We start from the raw sequence: 19,747 nt of genomic DNA, 5'->3' as shown, positions 1-19,747 counted from the left end.
TTGAAAACCCCAACCGGAGATGTATGTTCTTCCTACTATTCATCTCACCAATGACATTCATTTCTTTTGTCAGCCTTTTGCCAGTCTGTTGTTCAAAATGTGCCAGGTGGATTTTAATGCCAATTGAATGCCATTTTTTGAAATTATTTATCCTGAAAAATGCACTGTTAAACACAGTGAGACATACCAGTAATCAATCAGCCACCTACAGCGTTAAGTTTATACCAAAACTATATGGAATTAAGAGGAACCATTAGGAACCTAATAGCCTTTGCACTCTGCTACATGTCTTCAGGTGAAGGATAACTGAGGATAGTCACAAGCTTGTAAAAGTACTAATCATATTAGGCCAAAAGTTGTGTCTGAATAGCATTCTTCCTCCTGCATAAGAACTGTCTTATTGCAGCCTGGATATCCCAATGCAGTGTTAAAATAGTGATCAGATTCTGTGAGCCTTCAAAATCCTTAACTATTCATGACTTGTTTGTTTATGCTTTAAGCACAACCCTCAGGAAAAAACTCTCTAAAAAAGGAGGGTTACATAGAAGAAATAAAGACATAGGATTTGTTGCTAATCTGTTAGATGAGGTAGTCTTCCTTCAGGAACAGACTGCTCCAGCATGGTTTCCCCACAAGAGGAGTCACGGGTCCTGCAAGCAAACCTGTTCCAGCATGAGCCTGCTCCAGCACAGGCCTCACATGAGGTCATAGTCTCTTTTGGACATCCACCTGCTCCAGTGTGAGATCCTCCATGTTCTGCAAGCAGATCTCAGTTCCACCGTGGACCTCCATGGGCTACAAGGGGACATCCTGCCTCACCATGGTCTTCACCATGGGCTGCTCTGGCACCTGTGGCACTTCCTCCCCCTCCTTCACTGTCCTGGGTGTCTCCAGAGTTGGTTCTCTCACATATTCTCACTCCTCTCTTCTTCTTCTGCAATTGCTCCTGCACAGTAAGTTTCTCCCTGCTTAAATATAATATCCCAGAGACACTACCACCATCGCTGATGGGCTCAGACTTGGCCAGTGGTGGGTCCATCTTGGAGCCATCTGACACTGACTCCATCAGACATAGGGGAAGCTTCTGGCAGCTTCGCACAGAAACCACCCACGTAGCTTCTCTCCACACAAACCCAGTACAGCTCTGGACGCAAGAACTGGACATGGCAGTCCAAGTGTGGCCTCACCAGTGCTGAGTAGAGTCATTCCAATATAGTCTAGACTTACCTCCATACAAAAACTACTACTACATTCAAAGTGTTGCTCTAAGGCTTTTGCTTAATTAAGAAAAGCTTTCCTTTTACTTATTACTTCTTGAAAATAGTAAAATAATTCCACTGTGAAGCCCAAGTAGAGTCTGTCTATACAACAATTACAGTGTATTTTCAAAACTGAGACACCCATTTTACACTAGGTGTTCTGAGAAAAATCAATGTATTTATTTGATCATTTAGGTTCTATCAATCTATCCAGTGTAGCCCTATTTTCTACGTTTATTTTTGAAGCCAAATTGAAGAGAATGATCCATCTAAGTAATGCTACATAAATTACTAGCAGGTTTTAACAGTTTACCTTTTCCTTCAGGTAAGGAGGCCATTGATTTGAAGCTAAAAAGATACTTGTGCTGAAGTTCTAGATGTCCTGCAGCAAAGCTTAACCCACAGAAAGTCATCATTTAAGCAAGAGCAATCAATAACTCAATTTGGATAAATAACCCTATTCGCAAAGCTTCTTTTTACCACTGTGCTCAGGGATGTCAGGCAATGTATCTGTGGTCTTCTACAAAAGCCCTGGAAAATGCCAATTATAGTTGGAGTTGTCATAAGAACAGGTGAATCACTGTAAGACAGAAGATGCTTCACAGTTTTGTTCTCAGTGCCAAGGCAACCTAATAAAAAAGGGCACGTAAAAAGTTGTGCCTTCGTTTTCACTAAACTTTCTTTTTGAAAGCTTCCCCATGATGTTGCAGATATGGCTCTGACTATAGCTTTGGCCCGATTACGCTGCTGGGTAGGGAAGGTGCAGAGCGGGTTCTGCTGCCCACTTTATCAGCTTCTAAAACTGAAGATTTTTGTAAATCTTTTGTCAGTTTCTTTGCTTTCAGAAAACAGGTTTACTATGTTAAGCTTTTAAAATCTTTATGCATACTCACTATGTCATGGTCTTTGCCTATACTTGGTGCGCTTGTTGAGGAAGTGCAGTTGATCTGCTACACTAATTTTTAGAAATATTTGTTTAAAACACAAGGTCATGAAGGTCAGTAGCAACTGCAGTGTGCTCATGTGTTTTGCCAATTGACGGGCGACAGAAGACACAGACACCAATAGAGGGAATGGTCTCACTTTACTAGCAAGATTAAGTCAACACAAAACCAAAAGAATGCATTGAATATGGCGATAAGCTTAGCACATGCACTGTTTTGGCAACAAACAAACTGAGCAAGGTAGTGTATCTAATCATTACTATACAAGCAAAAATAGTGATTAAGAAAGATACATCCCAAGTTACCCTGCTAATACATTATCATCATTCAGACTGCTTCATTCGCTGGGGAGCCCAGGTCACAGAGAAGGGTTGGAGAATCAATGCCGGTAACTGGGAAATCCCACGCAGTGCATCCACTTGCAGGTGAGGTCTCCATCTTTCCTGTGAGGGGGTCCAGCTTTTATAGGGCCAAATTGGTAAGTCAGAATGACTTGCATATTTTGTCATGCCAAAACATCTGGTGACAGTCTTTTCAACCACCTGAGACCAGGGCTTGGCCAGAGCCCAGGTCTAGGTTGGGGGAGGTTCCTGGGTGAGGTTCCTAAGGTCCCTAAAATATCTTGCAGACTATGAGAGTATATCTTGTATATTATGAGAGTATACCAAAATTTCTTAAGCATCCGGTTTAACAGACAAGATTTAGAAAAAGATGTCTCAAATGTATGGTTTGACATAATAATGCTAAGCAATTCAGCTAATCTATGTATAAGGTTCATACTTAGTACAAGCAATCTAACTAAGTTATATATGAGGTCTGCCCATTTTCCTATATTAAGTAGGGACAGTACAGGATTCATCTGTAAGTCAGTTCTGGCCTATCTCAGGCCCTAGCACTTCATCATGACACTTCAGTCAAGAAATTCTTTCTAACAAATGCTGAATGAAGCCTCATAGATAAGCTTTCCAATTTACTAGGCCAAAAGTACTTATTTGTACTACCAAATAAGATTCTCGACTGGAAACTTGAGAAAGACCTTTTCCTTTGTCTTGTGTTTTGAAAACTGAAGGTTGTCTGGGGCATAAAAAGACTCAATCCAAGTGATGTATAAAGGACAGGACCACTATAAGTGCAGCACTCTTCCTGAGAAAGGTTTGCTTTCAGAACTGTAAAGTACAAGGAATATGAGTTATTCTTTCCTTATATACTTTTCAAGTCTTTAAAAGCAGAGATTTGCTGCAGTGTAACATTGATTTAAGAGAGACTGTTTCTACTTAGAGGGAATAAGATCATAGTACATCCGGTAATAAAATAGATTCAGATGATTTCACCAGTACCTGAGTTGTAAAAAAAAAAAAAAAAAAAAAGAAAGAAAAAAACAACAACCCATCTATATATATTTCTTGTCAAATTCAAACATTAATTATATTTGGGGACTTAATAAAAATAATGGTACTTCGGTTAACTGACTTTGCAGAAAGGAGTATAATGTCATTAAGCTGACCTTTTTACTGAATAACCAAATGTTGTTGTATCAAATATGTTGTATCACATTAAAATATTACACTACATTTCAAACAAGTAGCTGTTTGAAAGAGAATTAAGTTGTGAAATGTAAGATGTCAAATGACAAGCGATGCCTGTAAAATGTGTAGTTTAAGCCTTTGTGCACATCTCAGATAAGCAGTTCAGTACCAACAGGTCGATAAGCTGACTTCCCACAGGCATGTGGCAGAGCACACCTGCAGATGAGCTGCCTTATCTGCAGGAAAGCTTTTGCTGTGACATCCTCATCTACAACGATACCGATGGCAGAGAATTATTTAGGAAAGGAAAGAATTTTTTTAGGAAGATGAAGAGTGATCTCAGGATGAAATAATTAAATACTGCCCTAGATTATATAGCTTGTATAGCTGTATAACCATTGCACAATTGCAGATTTTGGGACCAGAATAGTTTTTAGCAACTCATCTTAAATCCATGTCTGTGATTCTCTAAGAATTTGGCATTTCATACTTAGATGTTTTCAGTGGAGTGGTTTTATATATTGCAAAAATATAGATGGAGAGAGAAAATATGAACAAAAAGCGAGTTTGAAATTGCTGTAGTAAATAAGGCATAGGAACATAAGCTAATGACCAAGTATAAAGTAGAACAGTGTAAAGCCATTTAGTCATTCACAGTCTGAAGTCCCTAATATGCAAACTGGAGCAAAGTGAAGACTAATTCATAATTCTGATAATTCATAGTTTATTAAATATTGTCGTTTCTGTTGTTGCTGCATTAGAGTCAATATTATGAGAAAGTGAAAAATGTCAGTTTTCTAAGACATAATCAACTAAACTTGAAAAGGTATGAAACCATTTCAGACTTGCTTCCTAATATCTTTGAAGTCACAGAAATGCACTATTCTTCCAGCTACTTTTAAAGCAGATAAGAGAAATAAACAATCATTCATTTAAATACCTATTTCCTATTACTTTTTCTGGGTTTTTTTATGTGTCAGGGCACATTCAGCACATCAATGAAGTGTCTTACTGTGATACAAAACAGTTCTTGGATTCTGAATTTGAGAGAAAGATGAGGAAAAAACTGTTTTTAAAAACTCCTTTGAAGAAAAGAACTAGAAGAGGAGATAATCCTTATTCCATTAAATATAATAAAAGCTATATGCAGAGTCCATCAGGGAGATGTATAATTAGATGATGGGGCTGTCACAAACACTGTCTAGAAGACCAGACTAGACTAGGCTAGATTAGATTATTTCAGTGTAGTTCCTCTGTAAAGAAGTGTCCTAAACACCTGCAATAAAGACAGACAGCTCTTGTGGCACTTGGGAAGATATATAATTTAAAAACTCTGTCTTCTATTCAGATCTCAAATATGGAATTAAGTTTAGTCTAACCACATGATCACGGTTCCTTTTTAATTGTCAGCACTAAATTACTGCCAGTAATATAATATTCATCAGCATCACCTTATGGACATTTCAGAGGTGATCCCTTAGCACATATTTTTCATCTCAGAAAGTATATTATTGCAAAACTTGAAGCTGACAGTATAGTTGTTCTGTAGCAGACATTGAAAGTTACCGCTGCTGATATTAAGATTATGAAATTAACATATCAGAGGCATATTATTCATTACCCAGAGATAGTAATATTTTTCCATTATGCTTGGAAACTAGTGCAGTTACTTCTGGTTTGTACTACCATAGGTTTTACATATTGGTGCACGTGCAGTGTTTACTCCTCATTTAATGTCTTTTGCATCAATCTCAAATGTGAAGCCCACAGATCTGGCTTTCTTGGAATGTGAAGAGCCCTATAAAGTCCTGGGATTTTTGTGTTTTTCTTTTTTTTGTTGTTTTTGGTCATTTGGCTTCTGTGGTTCTTGGTTTTCTGTTTTTTTTAAATGTTAATATAGATGGCAGACGTTCTCCTGTGACAAATAATTGATGTTTTAGTGATAACAGAGCACCTGGGAGTAGGAAAAGGATCATTTAGCAAAATGTAGCTGTGACAGCAACCAGCATACTATTTATCACCATCTAGTCAAATGAGTTATTTAATTTAGAGCACCTTCAACAGTATAATATGTCGAGACACTGATGAAGCAAAGTTATAATCTTCTATAATTTTCCTACTACCATTTAGATGACTTCGCTTATAAGCATCACACAAATTCTACTTTGGAACAATTTCACATCGAGCTGTAGACACTAATCCTTGAACTAGAGAGACCCGTTAAATTCCATAAAGTGCTTCTGTCTTGCCTTGAAAATTATTGCACTGCCTTGCCAATGGGTTTAGATTCTCACAGAAATATCTTTTTCACTTCAGAGTAACTGCTACATCCAATAAAATCTTCTCAGTTTCTTCTAGCCAAGTTATGCTCAAATATCAAATGCATAGATAAGCAATTAATCATACTTTCTGTTATTACATACACATATATGCAAAGTCAATTTCAAAATTACATTCAGTCCTTAATACTCTATCTTTAAATAGGTTTCTTGTAATTTCAAAACAAAACAGAAAGGCATCCATTAGAAGTGTAGGCTCTTAATCCACGAGATACTCAGAAGCACGTGCATCTGCTGCCCATCCAGGAAAACATGTGAAGAAAACAACTGATATTAGCTCATCTGAGCCACATGAGGGTATGCACTGTATTTAGAATATATATCATGATATGGTGTTTATCACTTACAAAATAGATTCTTGCAAATAAATCACTACTAGATAAAAGAGAAGACAAATGCAAGACAGAAGAGTTTACAATAAATTAAAGTCAAGATAAAGTTTAGCATCTATATGAAAGGAGAAAACGGAAGGCAGTAGAACAGTATGGAGATTCTAAAAATGTGTATACAGCTTTGGTCCCAGATTCTTTAACATAGAAACTTAAATCTGAAATTATTCTGTTCTGCAGTACAGCACAGCCCATAGAGATATACATGTATATTTCCCAGATATACAAGCTCAGTAAAACTCTACTAAAATGTTGAAGATTCAGTATAGCAGTTTCTCTCTCTATGTTTTCCCATTAATTTATTTTTACCCAATCCTCAACTAATGAAATATATGAAGAGTTCGCCTATTAAACAAAAAGAACCACTACTGGCTTGAAAACTTCTTAGCTTATACTGTCGGTTTTTTTCTTTTTATTTCAGTTAATGTCGAATTTTTAATCTGACAGAATAAGCCTGTCAACCATCTTAGTCAATTTAAGAAAGTAATGAGACAAGAAGAAAAACAATACACTGAGAAAATGTACTGCATCATATTAAGAACCAAAAAAAAATGATCAGTGGAAAGTTCATGTTAATCTCATATTTTTAATTAAATTACTACGTTTAGATGATTAAATCATTATATCAGCATAGAATAATTCAATTAAATTTGATTTTGAAACCTTAAGGGGAATTATTTTGTGTTTATTTTTAATTTAAAAACACAAAAACAAAAAACAAAAAACCCAAGGAACTGAGGAAGAGTGAATTTTCTTTCCATCCCACACATCCGTTAAAATACCTTTCAGCAAATTTTAGGAAATTACTTTTGAAAAATCTTGTAAACACAGGCAGATGCAGAACTAATTAGTCTGATGTGTGATGCAATGGTCCTGAACATGTAGACGACGTACAAAACATCTGGGATTAAAAGAGTTAGATCACATGAATAACTCTGGCCTCACACGAGTAACTCTGGCCAGTTCAATTTCCATAAAAAGGAAATACTTAATATTGCTGTATAAAAATAAGAATAGCAAGTTGAAGCAATGTAGAAATCCCATTATGACAGGTTGAGAAAGGGTCATTAGGCTAGCTGAAACCAAGTCTTCAAGCTTTAGTGTGAAAACAAAGTAACTGGTTGAAGAAAACTATTTATTTTCACATACACAAAATGAGATTCAGTCAGTATATTTAACTAAACTTTTGGCAAGTCTCACATTGAGGGAGAACATTGGTGATTTCACAGTTATGAAAGAGGTATACTTACTGAAAAGTTTATCAGCTGAGTACATGGTACCTAAATTGCAAACATTCAGACCTCCTTGAACTGTCAAGACTTCAGTGCAAGGAGTTCAGTTTTGTTCATTAGCCCCAAAGCTGAAATGGCAGCACATAATTTCGGTTTAAAAGATATTTTATCTGATTGTGAGGAAAAAAAGCTCTGGTGTGGAAAGAAACCACTACGTGCAGTTGCTGAAATGAAGACTAAACAGTCTACACACTACTAGCTTAAAAGACCCATGTTATTGGGAAAGGGGAGTTTCATGCTCAGTTTTGACATCAAATTAAATTTACTTCCATAAAGCATATAAAAAAGGTTTTTCCAGCCACTCCTGGCATCTCTACTGAAAGTGACATATGACATAAGCAATTATTGTGACAATCTGTATTTGAAAAGAGATTCTGACAAACAAATTACTCTCCAAAACTTTTAATTGCTTTTTAGTACTTTGGTAATAAACTAAATCCAAATCACTGAAAGAAGATTTTCCAGTTGTGTAAATATTTGTATGATTCATTCTGCAAATAAAACAGTGGTAAATGGGAAAGTCTAACTTTCATTATTTTCTATTCAAGTAATTAAGCGATTCTATATAGTTAAACGTGACAAACACTTGGAAGAATTTTTATAGACAGTCAAAACCAGCTTTAAATAATTTCTAAAAATCTAGAGCTTTGCAATTTCCTTAAACTCCTAAAGATAACATAGCTGTTCTTCATATTGTAAATAATGTTCATACAATATTTAATATAGTCAAGAGATTCTGGCATGCAGTGTGCTGTTGTGAAGGATAACTCAGTGGACCCTAGGGTGTCCATAATTTATGGACTAATGTGATTGACTTCTAGTCACATTTGCATACCAGCCGTATTTTGGTTGGCACATGCTCAGCTAGAACTCAGTAAGATTTATCGCCCTTAGCTATTGTGTGTTATCTGTCTTTCCAGAGACCAGTTGAAGCCAGATGGAACAATCAGGACCATCACTGGTCCTGATTTCTGCCTAAGCAGAAAAGGGGCAGGGGGGATACACACCATCACAGGGGGTGTGAAAACAAAACTTTCCTCACTGCATTTCTCAGCAAAGTTCAGGGATGAAACAAATACTTTGCATATGTATGCACTATATTAGTATTGTCAAACTGGTATTAAAACTCTGATAATACCCAATGTAACTTTATATTTTGATAGCTTGCCTGCATATCAAAATTTTATTGCTGTTGATCAATAAATACTGGTTTCAGCTGCTGTGCTTTTAATATAAAACATCTGCATTCTCTAAAATGTCTTTTGCCAATGAAAACATCAAGACTTCCAAAGTAAGCTATCTTGCCTGAAGATAAATCATGTTGTATTACACATTTACAGATAAAATTTTACATTACAAAAAGTATGATTTAGAGGCTGCATTTTCAGGCAAAAATAAAATACATATAATCTTATTCTGTTTATTTCAATTTACTGTAGCATTAAAAATATGCAATCTTGAATTGAATTTATATTTTGTCTGCAGTAGGTTTAGAATTTTTTCCCATTTTGCAGAGTCAAAATTCAACAATTCCCATAGTAAATGTTACTGGGCATTTTGTTTCTTAGATTAGCTACATTTTTTAACCTGGGCATATACAAGAACTAATTGATCTATATATATGAACACTTGCTGGTAAATGCAAGAACAATTTTTGGGGTTTTTTGTCTTTTGTAAGATAAGAAATATATATAACAATTATTAACATTGTTTGCTGTTTGACCTGAATCATACAAGTGATGTTGTAAAAGTAGGAGGAGTAGTTGTTAAACCAGACTGTTGTGCAGCCATTGGGAATGACCTTGAAAAGATGGAAAAATGGACTGACAGAAGTCTCATGAATTTCAGCAAGTAGAAATGCTGAGTTCTAGCCTTAGGGACAAATAACTCCAGTTATCAGTACAGGCTGAAACTGGTTGTAGAGCAGTTCGGCAGAGAAGTTTATGGTAGTTCTGGTGGGCACCAAGCAGAATCAAAGCCAGCAATGTGCCCTCGTGGCTAAAAATGACAACAGCGTACTGGGCTGCAGCAGGAGAAGTGCTGCCAACAGGTCAAGGGAGATAATCCTTACTTTCACCCAGCTCCACTATACACATCAGTGAAATGGGTTCCTGAAAAAATTTTTATTTTTTCAGAAGAGTGCTGAGCTCACTGAGATCCTCGTTTCAGGCAGCAGTGGGTGTGTTGGAGTGAGTCCAGTGAAAGGCTATGAAGATAAATAAGCAACTGGAGTATATGACTTAAGAGGAGAGACTGAATGAGCTGGAACTGTTCAGCCTGGAGAGGAGTGATCTCATTAATGTGTATAAATATTTGACAGGAGGGAGTAAAGATGAGAGAAACAGAAACATTGAACATCTCAAGTTGGAAGGGACTATAAGGATGATTGAGTCCAACTACCCACTTATTGTAATGACTACCTAAAACTAAACCATATTACTATGAGCATTATCCAGATGCTCCTTGAACTCTGACAGGCTTGTACTATGACCACTTCTCTGGAGATCCTGTTCCAGTGGCCAACCACCCCCTCAGTGAAAAACTTTTTCCTTTTCCCCTGAAGTAGCTTTATTCCATTTCCTATGTCCTATTGCTGATCATCAGAGAGAGGAGATCAGCACCCTCTTCCTCTGCTGTCCCTCTTGAGAAAGTTGCAGACTGTGATGATGTTACACCTCAGCCTTCTTTTCTCCAAGCTAAACAAGCCAAGTGACCTCAGTCATTCCTCATAATTCTTGTCCTTGAGACCTTTAACTGTCTCGGTCCTTCTCTTTTGGATGCGTTCTAATATTTTGATATCCCTCTTGTATTGAGGTGCCCAAAACTGCACCCAGCACTCGAGGCAGGGCTGACCAGCACAGTGCAGAACAAGGTGAAACAATCACCTTCCTCAACCAGATGGTAATGCTGTGCCTGATGCACCTCAAGACATGATTGGCCCTTTTGAATATCAAGGTATAGTGTTGACTCATGTTCAATGTGACATTGAACTGGACCTGCATTTCTCTTTCCATGGGATTGCTCTTCAGCCTCTTGTCCACCAATTGCCCCATTCCAGGGGGAGAATCCAGCATTTGATTTTGTCAAATTTCATACGCTTGGTGATTGCCCAGCTCCCTAGTTTATTCAGATATCTCCATGAGGACTCTCTACCTTCAAGGGAGTCCACAGCTCCTCCCAGTTTAGTATTGTCAGAAAAATTACTTAACGTACATTTGATTAAACGTACGTGATTCTTCTCAGTGATGGCTGGTGACAGGACAAGAGGCAATGGGTACAAGCTGAAACATAGAAAAAATTTCCAATTAAGTGTAAGGAAATAGTTTTCACTTTGAGAGTGATCAAACACTAGCAAAGGTTATCCAAAGATATTGTTGGGTCTTCACATTTGGTTATATTCAAAATCCAGTGGGACATAGCTGTGAGCAACCTGCTGTAGGTGATGACCCTGGTTTGTGCAGGATGTTTTATTAGATGATCTTCAGAGATCTCCTCCCACTTCAATCACTCTGGGTTTCCAGCTTGCAGTTAAAATGATGAATGGACTTTATCAATTTAAGGTATGTTTCTTTAGTTGGAGCACTCAAAACTTTATAAATTTTTAGAGGTCATTATAATTTTTGAATGAACCTCTGAATATCATAGTCGAGCATCCCACCGTCTGTACTCTTCACCTTGATTTAAGGATTATGTATGTAAAAAATACTGTTATATGCAATAATAGTTCTCAGAGCAACTGAAATTACAGTCACCATTGACCATTCTGCTCTGCACTAGATATTAAATAAACAACTAAAAAACTCAGAAGAAACATTACAAAAAAATAAAATTCGCTTTGTTAGTCAAAATAATCTTGAATAATGTTTCTCTCCATCTATGATCTGACAATTAGGTTTTTGGAATAAATTGAACAGAAAATAATTTTCTTATGTGGATATTTGCACAGTCATTCTCATTTAGTGTGCAAATTACCTATATGATCTATGGTGAGGCTTGGGTTCAGTACCTGAACCACCAGGTAATTCCTGCCTTGTCAGGTGTGGCAAGCAGGGTTTATAAGAAAAAAAAAATAGAAAAACAAAAAATACTGGGGAGTGGGAGAATGGGCAAGGCAGATTCAGCATTATAAGGTAGAAAATAGAAGAAAACAGAGAGCAGAAGATGAACAGCAAATGGAATGGATTCAAATAGGTCAGAGATAAAGGAGGATCAATATTTTCAATGTGCTGCTAAAAGAAAGTTGAAAGAAATCTATCAGTAAGAACATGATGAAGTGTTTTCCTGACAAGACAATGTCCTAGTTAATAAAAATGCAGAATATCCCACTTGTGAGAAGGTTACTACCATATTCACCACAACTCAAGAAAATCTGTGCATGGTAGAATGCTCTGTGATTAACAACTCTTTTTGTGAAGGTGTCTGGAGACAGACAGTTATGTATCTTCACTACTCTAAGCTGTAATAAGGGAGTAGCTGTATTCAAAGAACAAAGCTTGACATTTATCTTCTCTGAAAAATAAAAAGATTAAAAGCAAATAGGGTTTTGGTTTGTTGGTTTTTTGGGTTTTTTTGACAGCATTGAAACTCCTTCGTGATTAGCTAGAGAAAAATATTAAATATCACTAAAAGGTCATAAGAACCTCTGTGGTCTGAAAACTAGGAGGAGTACAAATTGATAAAGAGATTTGGAGAAAAATATTGTAAAAGTAATGCACTAACGGATAACATTTCTTTTGGAAAGAAGGAACTGATAGAGATGAGGAAGCATAAATTGCCTTTCATTTTATTTTGAAAAAATCTTTGTATAGAAAAGGAAAAAAAAACCTGTCATGAATCCTCAAGTACTTTTACTTGAGTAAATGTAAATAGTTGGTGTGAATAGAAAATCAGCCTTTCTTTTGTTAGAAAAAGTGACATTTCTCAAATAGTAAATCAACACTTCATAAAACCTCCATCCCCCTTAGTCATTCAAAAATTACAGAACAGAAATAAGTATTTTAACTGTCTAATGATAATTTCATGGGTTTTGCACTGCATAAACATTCTTTGTATAAATATAAACTCAACAAGTTCATATTTGATTGTAGATGTTTTGACATTTTATTCTCTACAATTTAGTTCAGGTTCATCTTATAAAAAAAGGGAATTTTTATTTTTTCAGAGATTCCCAGTCCTTTCTGCTTTATTGAAGAATTCTTCTTTCAGAGAGAGGGGAAATATCTTTCTTTTTTTGAACTTTGCAGGCAGAGATTTTAACTCTAAGCACTAGTAGTTGCTGAAGTTTAAAACCTTTGAATTAAATGTGGTTAATACAGAGAATAAGTTAAAAGCTGCTTGATTCAGTTAGGGTAATAAATAGGGTTAATAGGGTTATTTTATTCAAATAAATGTATTAAGTCAGAATTTATAAAACTGTTAGACAAAAAATGTGTCAAAAGCCTATAATATAACTTTTTAAACATTTTTGCCAGTGGATTTCCCAAGAAAATGGGAAGCATGAAGAAACTTGTATAAGTCTGTAATGATTAAGATAGCAAGATTTCTTCATGGCAAGTGCTTTTAAAGCTTTGAACTCAAGACCTTCTCAGACATTTTCCTTTCATTTTTCTTTAGAAAAAAGTCCAACAGTTCTCCATAAATATCAGTTCACATCTTCATTAAAACAAAAAGCAAAGAAGATCAGAAGAGCAAATTATTAAACTTCTAGATTCTTTGCTTAAATTCCATAAATCTGTACAGCTCCTTTTTGAACCTCAAAATACTTCCTCTTTCCATGAACTCCAGTGGCAGGAAGCTTCAGATATTCATGACCTGCTGTATAAAACCATACTTATATGTCTTTTGGAATTACTATCTATCAGTTTTACCAATTGTCCCCAAGTTCCAGAACTGTGAGAAATGGTGAGTAACAGTACCACTGTCATCTTATACAATACTTTCATGGATCTGTAAATCTGTTATCATATATCTCTTCAGAGTTTTCCTTTGTAAACCAAAAAACCTAAGGTGCTTATTCTTTCATGACTGGTGAAAGTGTGTTAAACTGATCATGACTTGAAAATACTAATTCCCAATGGTCTTTAAATGGTCTCTCAACAGACTAAAACCCATTTTGCTAAATCATTTTTGCAGAAATGACTGACTCCTATTGCTTTTGCATAAAATTGATAAGACATGAATTAGTTCAAAGGACTCCTGCTACCTAGATAGGAAAATGTTATCTCTATTTTTCAGATGGAGAAACTGAAAAGTTGAAGATGCTTCCTAAGGCCACAGGGTAAGGTAAGGACAGAGCTGGTGCTTCAGCTCTCCAATGCCTGTCTTCTAGTCTAGAATTATAAATGTCAAACATCCTACATAGTTAATAGATAGGATAACAGTAGAGATATTTTGCTTATGTGGAAAATATAAAATAAATACAAAATATTCGAAGTATCAGCAGATATTTGAAGTATCGGAGGAGAAGTGAAAGGGTAATTTTTATCTTCCTGGCAGACTATACTCAAACAGACTTTTTTTCACTGACTGTAGGCTTGCTTCCATTACAGAGTTCAGGTTTGAAGGAAATTTTTTTCCTGACTACTTCTCATTCATATTCAAAGATTTGCATTCTGTGGTTATAGTTCTCAAGTATGAACTCATGTGTTATTAAGAAGTATCAGACTAAAAACTCTGGAGAATAAAGTTTCATATTTATACCTAGACTAGGTACTGTACAGTTTTTTTCAAAAGGTCATTAGCTATAGGTGTAAAAATGACCCAGATCAAGAAGTGAAGTAGTGATCGAAGTACTGATTTTGTCCCAGACTTCCTACAGGTTCTGCACAGCAAATATCCAGACTTTCTTCTCAGTTTAAAAGTATGATACCAAGGATTATTTCCCCTGTAATATTACATGTAAAAGCATTAGCTTTTCAGGAAAGACGTGAAGTAACAAAATGTAACTGAAGTACCCAGAATATCCTCTTGGTAGAATATGAGGAATCACAAGAACCACTTAATCAACGCTGCTTTCACAGAAGGTAGGCTTACTGTCACACCAAAGCCAACCCAATTTCCCCTTAGGAAAATCCTTAATCATTGGTAATCTTAATAACAATGAGCAATCATTATATAGTATACTATTGTAATTGCTAATTGTTATTAAGATTACCAATGGCAACCTGAGCACTACTCTTAGTTTAAATATAATTAACTCCAATATGAGAATGAAACAAAGTGAAAAAACACCACCCATAGGAAACAAGTACTTGCATAAATGAGTGCAAAGAGACAAAATTTACCATCTCTGGAACCAGATAGAAATTGATGGACTGTATTTTAAGAATAATATTAAAAAAAAAAAAAGTACAGAGGAAAGAACTTGGAAAAGTAAAAGAAAATAAGTCATTCTTGTTCTACTTCTGACCACTGGAAAACGAACACCTTGTTGTGCCACTTTTTGTGAAACAGGGAGTCACATTTTGGTATACACAAACAAAATAGGTGATGGGAAAACATGGTTCTACTTGTCATTCATAGTTTCAGGCTATTAAAAGGTCATATTGAAAGAGAAACAAACAATTCTATGCCAGGATGCTCACACTTTAGCAGAAATATTGGAAATATGGAAGTGCTGTATACAATTTAACAAGTACTGAATTAGAGGCTGGATGGTTCTTTCTCCTTTCTATTGGTCACCTTCAGGAGGGTTTGTCCTTTGAAGTATTTGAAAGAATTGACTTTACAGAAAAGTATATTCATATTTTTCTTAAAGAGTCTAAAAAGCCATGACTTAAACAATCTTTTGTAACTGGTACAAAATGTACCAACATTGGTCTTTGTAGAGCATCATACAAGCTCTCCACATGGACACCACTTCACAAATGTAAGGTGACACATGTCCAGAGCTAAAGATTGCTATTTTCCTTTAAAGAAATTTCCTGAGGATAAAGTGGTCATTATGGTCAAAATCCAGTCACCAAACAGTTTTTCAGAGAGGCATGTCAGAGAGAGAAGCAACAGTTCCTTTAGTAGTGAATCCAAAAAAAAATCCGGTATAAAGAACTGCTCATAGACTTTTGGATCTTTGAGCAGCAAGGTATTTGTTTATTCAACATTGGGAGCAAGCCAGCTCGTGCTGGACAAACTTGCTCAACTTGAAAGTGCAAAAGCAAGCGATTTTATACACTTCAGATACATGGTTACATCATTTAACGTACATATTAATAAGCAGGCTAGTCTCTGAGCAGAGTCTGTCCAGACATGCACAATCTTCTATTGCGGGGGTCTTCTCCTCAAGCCTTCATCCCTCTGGTGGTTGCCATGGACGTCTTCCTCAATTTGACCTCTTCAATTAGGTGACCTGAATTCTTCAAGTTTGCAAAATCCTGGCTCTGGGCCTTCTAGGTCTTATTCAAACGTCTAGTTTACCTAACTTATTACTCTCTGTGTACTACTCCTTTCTATAATAAGGCCTTTGGTCCAGTGAGCAGAACAGAATATGATATTAACCAGTGCTTCTAAAATGTTCTTCTAGCAAAACAGGTATTGGGGTTTCTTAGCAGGTCAAGATATCTTAGTTAACTCTTTTAGGCCTGGTTCCTGTTTCAGCAGCCCCACTGCAGCCTCATTGTACCGGGGGCTAGGCAGGGCAGAACAGGCTCCCCAGATGTGCTCCTATGCCCTGCCTTACAAGGTGGTTGTGGAAGTACTCGGAGTCTGACACACCAAACATGCTCCTCAGCATCCAGAGATGTCGTGTAAGAGTTTAGAAGAAGAAAAAATCAAGACTAATAATGAAAGAGTAGATACAGTGCAAGTGTGCAGTAGATAATGATTCAAATTCTAAAAACTACACCACGGAAAATTGCCTCTGTTGCTGAATTATTGCAACAACATATGATATCATTAAGAAAAATAAAGTGCTAAAGGTCTAAATTGTGCTGACCTACATAAGAAGCCCCAGGCACTTACAGTCAGAATGTATTTATGGCCATCGGTTACACTGGCAACAGCCTTCTTCTGGTTTTTACCATATGGCATACTCTTCCTCAATGCAGCATATCATCTCTCACAGGCTTACCGTGAATCTCCTATTAATGTAATAAATACTTTTTCTTATTATTGACTAAAACTCTTTGTCTTCTTATAAACCATGCCATACATATGGATTTACATCCTATATTTAAGGATACTTTCTTCTCCTGATGAAAATTACTTTCGTGTTCCTGAAACCATATCTTCAACAGAGAGGAATAACAATTCAATCACCCTTCATAGGTGTCAATAAAACCAGAATTTATCATGAGAAGAATTTCTTTTGTTTAAAGCAGGTGCTGTATATCGAGTACATGGTGTTTTCCATAGGGTATTCCACATAGTTTTTGCAGGATATTATAAAGCAAACTGAGAGCAATTAATGTTGATGAAAAATAATGCTAATACAAAATTATCTGCATGCAATCACTGAATATCTCTTTGTTAAACCTGATGTACTGTTGGCACAACATTTCTATTCAGGTCAGCAACACCGGAAGGTTTTTGCCCAGCACTGACATTTACTTAATGCTATGTAGGTCAGTTCAAAGCAATATCTGATCTTTAAGACATAAATTATGAAAGGCATAATTCATATCAAGACAAATTAGAGTCTTTTCAGCATACAGTACATAACATGTTCTAATAACAGCATTTTCATCTATTCATTAGAGACGTGAATCTCAGAATTAATTATTCTACTTAAATAGTGAAAAAGACCTTGAGAGCAGAGAATACAGAAAGATTCAGAATTATATTTTGTATCAACAGCAAATATAATTCTGTGTTTAATACTTATCTTTCCGGGGTTTAATACTTCAATTTAAAATTATTTTGGTATTACAGTAGGTGGATAATTAGTCTGCTCTATCATTTGATGCCGTAAGGTCCACCTGTTTTTTTCTTATTTTCCCAATCTTATAAGTTTTATAAGAAGTAGAAGGAGATTTTAGAAGCAGCAGTCCTTATTCCTCACCCTTTAGCACCCTTTAGTTTACACATTCCTCAACCCTCTTACCCCATTCCATGTTCCCCATATCAATTCTACCCCTGAATTCAGTAGAAAATGTTTAGTCTTTTGTCAAGGCAAGGTCTAGACTGTTTAGAGAACACTCATATCTTGGCCGGAACAACAGAACACAGTCAAGAACTGGGTTACCGTGTACCCTCTGTACTCTGAAGGTGATGAAGCCCCCAGACTCAATTCCTGGGAGGTGGGCCAGGGGGTAAACCAGGGCAAAAGCTACGGGTTGGACAAAACTTGGATTGGTCAAGCAGTATTATAAAATGTAACATCTCAGGCACAGCCTGCGCAGGCGTCGTGTAACATCTATGCCTTGGTACAAATTAAACCCTTTCCTTATCTCACCCTCTATTAACTGCTTCAGAGTTTTTTCTTAGCAACATTTTAGGCATCAACTGAATTTGATTTTTAAGAAAATCAGTCAAGAAACAATCAAAATTAAAAAAGGAATAGTGAAGGAAAACTACATAATAATATTAATGGGAGTAGTGATAATAATATTAGTGATGATTGTACCAACATGATAAAGGATCATTTTTTTATATGTTTTCTCATTTAACTGGTGTGAAAAACTGTTGAATTATTCTATTAATACTACTACAACTTTACTAATTCTAAAATTCTGTATTATATAAGTAAATGGTCAGGTGTTCCTGTCTCCTAAAACAGTTAATAGGTGACATGCTTATATCATGCTCAAATAGAGATATGTTGGGTTAGTTTTTGTATCCTTTGTTACTGCAATGAATTTGAAGAAGCACAGCAGTTTACTCAACATCTCATAACCTCCAAGAATGACTAATTTTAATAATTTTGGTCAAAGCTCTTTGATTGGATTTCCTCTTTGATTTAAAAGTTTTCTTGGTTTAATTTTATATATATTTCTTAAAACCTTCCTGCGTTTGCTTTCTTTGTTGCTATTTACTTTCAAGGTGACACTGAATTTTTTTAAAGAGAAAATCTATTACACACCTTCATAAAGGTTTTCTGCTGAATTAGTGCCAAAAAAACACAGAATCTCACTGGGGATCCATCAAACACCTTCAAATAGCCTGAAACATCACAAACATTAGGATGGTTTACTTTTGGTAATGCAGCTGAATTGCTTGAGGTCTATTCCCTATTTAAAACAGATAAAATTAATCTAACAGACATGGGCTAATATTTTCTGTGACTATGCTGTAAGCTGTGCTGTACAGATAAGCTCCAGAAAAGACTAAAAAATAAATTTAGCCCAAATAGTTTTTGCTGTACATACTGCACTGTCACTCTCAGAATGTCAACACAATTGCTATTACCTTATCAGTAATTAACTTATGTACTGTCCATCTTTATTGTCTGCTCTCATCCTTATCTTTCATTTACTTGCAATTCAACTAGTCTCATTTTAGTGGTAAAGAAATCATTCATTGGCAAGTTCAGCTAAGTAAATTTTCCTTTCCTAAAACAAAACTTGAAAATGCCTCAGAACAATTTACTGTTATATTATTCACACAGAATAAGCATCATCACATCATCTTTATGATTATAAGACTTTGATTAGACAACAACTAATCCTATCTAGACGTTCAGAGGACATCTGCTGAACTAAAGGGTTTTCTGTAGTCGTTTCGCATGAGTACATAATATCTGGATTTTGTAGCATACTAAGGATGTGCAGTAATTCTTCAATCATCATGATCCAATACAGGGATGATTGTATGGTAAGTTAGGGTCTTGTGATGATCTGAGCATGTCCTGTGATTAAGAGGTGAGTGATATGTTATTTAAACATTGACTGTTCATCCTGTTTTAATGCTGTAGGAGCTAGAGCCATTAGATAGAGCAGGCTGTAGTAAACCAGAAATGAAACAGAAGATATAATTTCCCTGGTCTTTGGGTTCTCAGTCCTAGAATTAAATATCTGCCAAAGGATTTGGAGTAGGTTGGAGGACATTTTCTGGTTGGCATACTGCA

At 35.9% G+C, this 19,747-nt stretch overlaps 1 long non-coding RNA gene across 1 annotated transcript; it reads left to right on the top strand.

Moving 5' to 3' along the window:
- Window positions 1–8,636: 8,636 nt before the first annotated feature.
- Window positions 8,637–16,556, top strand: LOC116784240. The gene is made up of 4 exons (XR_004356004.1): window positions 8,637–8,837; window positions 13,984–14,031; window positions 15,436–15,439; window positions 16,545–16,556. It is a non-coding gene; the product is annotated as an uncharacterized LOC116784240 (long non-coding RNA).
- The last annotated feature ends 3,191 nt before the right edge of the window (window positions 16,557–19,747 follow it).

This window comes from Chiroxiphia lanceolata, chromosome 3 (genome assembly GCF_009829145.1).
Source record: "Chiroxiphia lanceolata isolate bChiLan1 chromosome 3, bChiLan1.pri, whole genome shotgun sequence".
Classification (NCBI taxonomy): Eukaryota; Metazoa; Chordata; class Aves; order Passeriformes; family Pipridae; genus Chiroxiphia; species Chiroxiphia lanceolata.
Note: the sequence above shows the minus strand (reverse complement) of the source record. Positions and strands in the feature narration are given on the sequence as shown.